This window comes from Dipodomys merriami, unplaced genomic scaffold (genome assembly GCF_024711535.1).
Source record: "Dipodomys merriami isolate MVZ:Mamm:240054 unplaced genomic scaffold, mDipMer1.0.p SCAF_12, whole genome shotgun sequence".
Lineage (NCBI taxonomy): Eukaryota > Metazoa > Chordata > Mammalia > Rodentia > Heteromyidae > Dipodomys > Dipodomys merriami.
This window is the reverse complement of record NW_027202493.1, coordinates 20,017,268-20,023,267: the sequence shown is the minus strand read 5'-3', so window position 1 is coordinate 20,023,267 and position 6,000 is coordinate 20,017,268. Positions and strand designations below refer to the sequence as shown.

The following is a 6,000-nucleotide window of genomic DNA, read 5'->3' as shown; positions in this document are numbered from 1 at the left end:
AAGTTTTATTACACCAAGTTTTAAATGAGGGGAAAATTGAAAAAGGAAATAATGATAATAGATATAGATAGTACACAAGACTAGAAAACAGGAAGAGTGCTTTAGGCTACTAATTAAAGGAGACAAGATAATTTGTAGTGAGTGTGGATTCAAGACTAAAGTGGAAAGAATCCAATGAATTATTCTTGATGAAAATTAAGACTGCTTTTAGTAGTAATGCTTATATTAGAATGGTAGTATGGCTCTAATTAAAATAATACTTACAGTTGTCAAGTAGAAATATGCGTGTGAAATTAGCATATTAACAAGACTCATATTTTTTTTCCAAAATGTACTTGTTCCATTATTCTAGAAACAGCCTAACATATTTAATAGTATTTGGATCCCATTAGAAATGGTGTAAGTATTTCATTCCAAAACTATTTAAAGTCTTCCTCAAGAGTATATAATTTCCATAACACTAGATAAAAAACTTATTATTACTAATGCTTGTGACTTCAATTTTAAACACATGAAATAATTTAAACCCAAGGAACATATAGTAGTTGGCTCAAATGAAGACTATGTTGGTGGGTTGTAGTATCAGATGTCAAATGATATTTTCATCATTTTTCTTTTTCTTTGGGGAGGTATGGTGTTTTGAATGCAGGGTTTCATGCTTTCTAGCCAGGTTTTCCACCCCTGAAGCCTTATTTCTTGTCTTTATCACTTTGGCCTGGACCACAATGATCTTCTTTACACTTTCCATCAACTTGGAATGACAGGGGCCCACCATTATATCCAGCTGTATTTTTTTTTTTCCTGTTGAGATGGATGTTGGGAACTTTCTATGCTCATGATGACCTAGAACTCGAATCGTCTTGGTCTCAGCCTCTCACATAGCTAGGTTGACAGAAATGTGTCGTGGTGCTTAATTGAGAAGAGGTCTTGTGAAAATTTTTCCTAGGCTGACTCCAATCATGATCCTGATCTCTGCCTCCTGAGTAGTCATAATTACAGGCAGGAGCCACTGGTTCACAGCTTTAAAGAAATATCCTTGCAATTTGAAATGGCAGCTGTCAATATATCTGATACATAATAATATTCCTGTAAACTAATTATTATTTTCTTACTTTTTGTTTTCTTTCTGTATTCAGGGCCTGAGCACTGTCCCTGAGTTCTTTTACTCAAAACTAGCACTCTACCACTTCGAGCCACAGCGCCACTTCCAGCTTTCTGGTTAACTGGAGACAAGAATCTCATGGGGAATTTTCAATCCCGGCTGACTTTGAATCATGATCTTCAGATTTCAGCCTCCTGAGAGGCTAGGACTACAGGTATGAGCCATTGGCACGTGGCTATTTTCTTACTATTTTTCAGGCAAAAAAAAAAAATGAGGCTCACAAAGATTATGTAAAATTACCTTTTTAAAGCTATTTTTGCTTTTGTACTCAGGATCAAACCCGGGATCTTGAACTTCCAAGGCAAATGCTTTGCCACTGAGCTACATCCAGACCATTTTTGTAACTGGCATATTAGTTCATTGTAAAGACAAAATATGAACAGAAAACTTGACAAAGTATCAACCATAAGAATATTTTTGTTTATTCCAGATTTAAATAACCTTGAGCAAAATAATAAATTTTACTAATCACTTAAAGATACAAAAGTAACTAACATGAAAATAATTCAACAATATTATAAAACTATTATTTTCTATCACATATGTTATAAAATGATTAAATATGTTATGAATATTATAAAGTGATTATGGAAAATTTGGAAACAAAAAAGGAAAGTAAAACATGATAGACACATGATTTATAGAAATCTCATAGAAATCCTTGCAATGTTTTTGTCACATCCTTTAATATTTTCTGTCTTTTTATTCTTTTTTGCATGGTTTATTTTTGTATCTTACATGCATATATTTATTGTAAAAGTAATTAAGCAGTACTGTAAACATTCACACAGTGAGAACAAAAGAGGATATTCTTAGAAGAGGATCACAAGGGTTCAATAGCTATTTATTTTACATATTTTTGGTGGTAATATTTATTTTCCTTTGTTTGTTTGCCTGTATATTTTATCTTATTTCTAAATTCTTTAATTTGATCATAAGTATGTTTGTTGATATATTTATTGAATAAGTGCACAAAATTTCCTAATATAAAAATACCAATCTGAACATCTTGTATATAAAAATTTTTATACATGGGCTGGGAAGGTGGCTAGTGGTACAGTGCTTGTCTTGCATGCATGAGTCCCTGGGTTCGATTCCTCAGCACCCATAAGCAGGAAAAAAAAAGCCAGAAGTGGCGTTGTGGATCAAGTGGTAGAGTGCTAGCCTTGAGCTGAAGAGCTGAGGGACAGCGCCCAGGCCCAGACCAAAAATAAAGAACAAATTTTATACATTATATCTGTAGATATATTTGTAGAAATTGATCTCAGAATTAAAAACATACATATGCACAGGGCTTTCCACAGATTTAGTCAAATTGCTTTTTTTTTTTTTTAAAGCTTAGCTAATTCTGGGTATTGGGGGCCCATACTTGTAATCCTAGCTATTTAGGAGTGTGAGATGTGAGGATACTAGATCAAAGCCAGCCTGTACACTAAGCCATAAACTGGCCTGTGACTCAAGTGGTAGAGCATTAGCCTTGAGCACAAAAGCTCAAGGATAGCACCCAGGCCCCAGGACTAGCATAAAACAAAACAAAACAAAACAACATAAAACTACCAACCTTGGTTAAACTAGGTGCCAATGGATTGTGCTTGTAGTTCTAATTAACCTAGAAGGCTAAGATCTGAGGATAACGATTCAAAGCCAGGAACTTTGATCTCCAATTAACTACCCGAAACCCAAAATGTGTGTAGCTGGGCTTTGACTGGTAGAGAGCTACCTTGAAGGAAAGAACAAAGTCAAGGACAGCATCCAGACTCTGAGTTCAAGCCTCAACACACACACACACACACACACACACACACACACACACACACACACACACACACACACACACACACACATACAGGCTTGGTCAGTTAAGGCTTAGTACCTGTACATTAAAAGATTTATATTATGTTAGCCTGGAGCAATATTATCATTCAAATTGCATTTTATTTGCATCTCTTTTACCACTAGAGTCCATATTTATTCCATAAAATTAATTTCTTTCAATGTAATCATTGAGTTTGATTTTTATTGATATTACCTAACACATAGTTTGGAAAATTAATTGGCTAACTAGATGCTTGAGATTCAAATGTCTGAATTAACCAAGAACTTAAGTAGGACCTCTTCTTTATCAGTATGCTTCAACTTCATTTCCCCTTGATATAGTATGTTTAGGTTTTCAATGTTTCCTGTTAGGTGTCTGGTCTTACATTACATGTGAAAGTTTAATGATAAATAAGTCTAGGCTGAGTCACAGTGGACATATATCTTAAAGCCAAAGAAGGAGACAGGTTTTTAAACAAGTAACTACTATAGTAGGAACAATGTTATAAATAACTGCTCTGAAGGCAGGCATGTGGCAATTAATCAGGGAACCTTCACAGAAGTCTCTTCTATTTCCTTGTTCCTCCTTTTTTGCCATTATTGCTAGAAGGAGGAAATATTAAAGCAATATATAGGTAGCAATACAGCTCATGATTCCTAGTAATAAAGTGATTTTTAATACACCAGTCAGTATTAACAAACTAATATTCACTCTTCAACAGAAATGCAGAAAAACTATACTTTTTTCACTTATTTAAAATTGTGTAGTTACCAAATGAAGGTAGAAATAGCTAGAATTATATATGTTATAATTAAATCAATCTTTTCTCTCTTAACAATCTGAACTTTCAGATAGAAAGAATGTCAAGCCTGTGATAGTTAGATTATCCTTTAAGCAAGGAGCTAGTGATTCTTCATCAGACACTTATTTTTAGTGTGCAGGTCCTGAAGCTCAAACTCAGAGACTAGATGCTGTTCCTGAGTTTTTTGCTCAACACTAGTATTCTGCCACTTGAGCCACAGCTCCACTTTTAGGTTTTGGTGGTTAATTGGAGGTAAGAATCAAGGGCCAGGCACCTGTGGCTCACACCTGTAATCCTAGCTATTCAGAAGGCTGAGATAGGAGGATCATGGTTCAAAGCTAGCCTGGGCAGGAAAGTCCATGAGATTCTAATCTCGAATAAACTACTCAGAAAAAGCCAGAAGTGGCCCTGTGGTTCAAGTGTTAAAGCACTAGTCTTGAACATGAAGAAGAACCCAAGCCCTGAGTTCAAGCTCTAGGACTACCACCACCACCACTAACAAAAGTCTCATAGGTTTCCTGACTGGGCTGGCAGCTAGGCTCCAAGACTGGCATAAAGCAAAACAAAACAAGCAAACAAAAAACCCCCAAAATACTAACTTTGGTTAAACTGGTTGTAATGGATCATGCTTGTAGTTCTAATTAACTTAGAAGGTTTTCTTGCCTGGGCTGGCTTTGAATCCTGATCCTCAGACCTCAGCCTCCTGAGTAGCTGGCGTTATAGGCATGTGTCTGGCACCATCAGATACTTAAAAAAAACTGTATTGCTTGTGCTCTAGATATCAGCCATTTTGCCCAGAGTGAGACGAAATTTCAGTATTTTGATTTGAAGTTCCTTGATGCACAAAATTGCTGAGCATTTTTTTGGACACTCTAGATTGGAAATCTGTATAGACAGGATACAAATGAAGTTCAAGTTCAGTAGAACTAACTGGGAAAAATGGTAAAAGTTACAGATATAGAATAGAGCACAGTCAAATAAATACTTTAAATGCTTATGCTTGCTCAAGAGACAATAGTGATTAATACTAGAACAGAACAAAATTTTATGTTATTCTTAACTAATACATCTTCCTCAGAAAGAATATGTTCATCAAATTCAAGTACTATTACTAAAAGATTCTTCAATGGCTGGATCCTGACATTTGCTATCTAATAAGACTAATTCCTGTATTAGACATATCAGCATCCCTAAGTGATGAAAGAATAAAGAGCCATTTTTCGTTCACTTGAAAAAAATCCTTTCTAAAAACTGTGATCATGTGTACTGACTATAAAACTTACCATTTCATCCATTTACAGGAGTACAGTTTATTGGCATTTCCTATAGTTTCCCTAGTATACCATACAATTTTAGAAAAAGTACACATGAATGGCTATAAAAATAGAAATGACACACCAATTATTTCTGCTTAGGATGACCAAGTAAAGCTACTGAGGTAATGCAACTCTGAATTGGACCTTTCAGAATGAGTAGGAGTTTTCTAGATAGATACTTTAAAAGAAAAGAACATCTCAAATGGAAGGAAACATGTGGGCTGTGACATAATAATTAACGTGGTGCCATACATTTTCAGAAACTGGGCATAATTATTCTAGGTAGTATTTAGACTGTTAATGGATTTCTAAAGGAATAAATATCACTTTAATTTTTGAGACACTAGCTTCTGAAAGAAAGATGTCTTACTTCATCCTCCTATCATCCCCTGTAGTCAGTATCCAGCCATGCAATAACAGCAATTGGCTTATATCAGTGGTTATTAAATGCCTACTTGTTCAGAGACAGGGGATTAATGTTTTTCAGCATTGCTTCTATATAGTGTTGGTTATGGTTGTCACAGCCAACCTGGAAATCAGTGGACAAGAATAGATTTTACCTCTGGGCTATACTTTGCCAATACCTCAACTAGAGATTCTCCAAGATCCCCTCCTCCATTAATTTGATATAATTTTAGCATTTGATTTCCGATTCCTACATCTTGTTGTTTCAGACAGGTTTGATCACAAAGAAGTCATTTTGAATCCGAGATTGTTTATTATGATGCTGGAGTCCAGTCCTCCTTTTACCTTGTACTAACACCTGCTTGTACCTACTTGCCACTGCCCTACTGTCATCTCTACAGCAAAGATTTTTTAACTGCCACATGTTTGACACTGATGCAAAGCATGAAAACCTGGGTATACTGTCCTTGAATCTTTCTCTCTTATATTTTCAAATGTA

At 35.2% G+C, this 6,000-nt stretch overlaps 1 long non-coding RNA gene across 1 annotated transcript in view; it reads left to right on the top strand.

Annotated features, from left to right (window-relative positions):
* Positions 1-1,237: 1,237 nt before the first annotated feature.
* LOC138823029 (uncharacterized) overlaps positions 1,238-6,000 on the top strand; it is a 93,918-nt gene continuing 89,155 nt past the window's right edge. Inside the window, exon 1 of the long non-coding RNA XR_011370717.1 lies at positions 1,238-1,316. This is a non-coding gene — a long non-coding RNA (uncharacterized lncRNA). The remainder of the gene's footprint in view (positions 1,317-6,000) is intronic.